Below are 674 nucleotides of genomic sequence, written 5' to 3' on the forward strand. Positions count from 1 at the left end.
CATACATATATATATAGATATAAAATATATATATATATATGTATATATATGTACATATATATGTGTATATATCTTTTTTATATTATTTTTTTATAAATTCTATGTAATGCAATTATTTCTTTCCTTCTCCTGTCCCCGATACTTAAATTTTTTTCTATTTTTTTTATAGTTTAAATTTACCTTGGTTTTTTTTTTCTGTTTTATATTTAACAACAACAACAGCAACAACAAGAATTCAAAAACATAAGAGTTAACAGGCATGGCTGTCTAGTTAAGGTACTCTCTTTGTAACCAGATGGTTTGGGTTCAGTCCCACTGTGCAGCACCTTGCACAAGTGTCTTCTATTATGGCGCCAAACAGACCAAAGCCTTGTGAGAGGATTGGTTAACAGAAACTGAAAAAAGCCACTCATGTACAAATATATACAAACACACACACACATATATATATTCTTTTACTCTTTTACTTGTTTCAGTCATTTGACTGTGGCCATGCTGGAGCACCGCCATTAATCGGACAAATTGACCACAGGACTTATTCTTTGTATGTGTAGTACTTATTTTGTCGGTCTCTTTTGCCAAACCACTAAGTTACAGGGACATAAACACACCAACCTCAGTTGTCAAGCGATGGTGGTGGAGACAAACACAGACACACAAACATATACATAGAT

Source organism: Octopus bimaculoides, chromosome 24 (assembly GCF_001194135.2).
Source record: "Octopus bimaculoides isolate UCB-OBI-ISO-001 chromosome 24, ASM119413v2, whole genome shotgun sequence".
NCBI classification, from domain to species: Eukaryota; Metazoa; Mollusca; class Cephalopoda; order Octopoda; family Octopodidae; genus Octopus; species Octopus bimaculoides.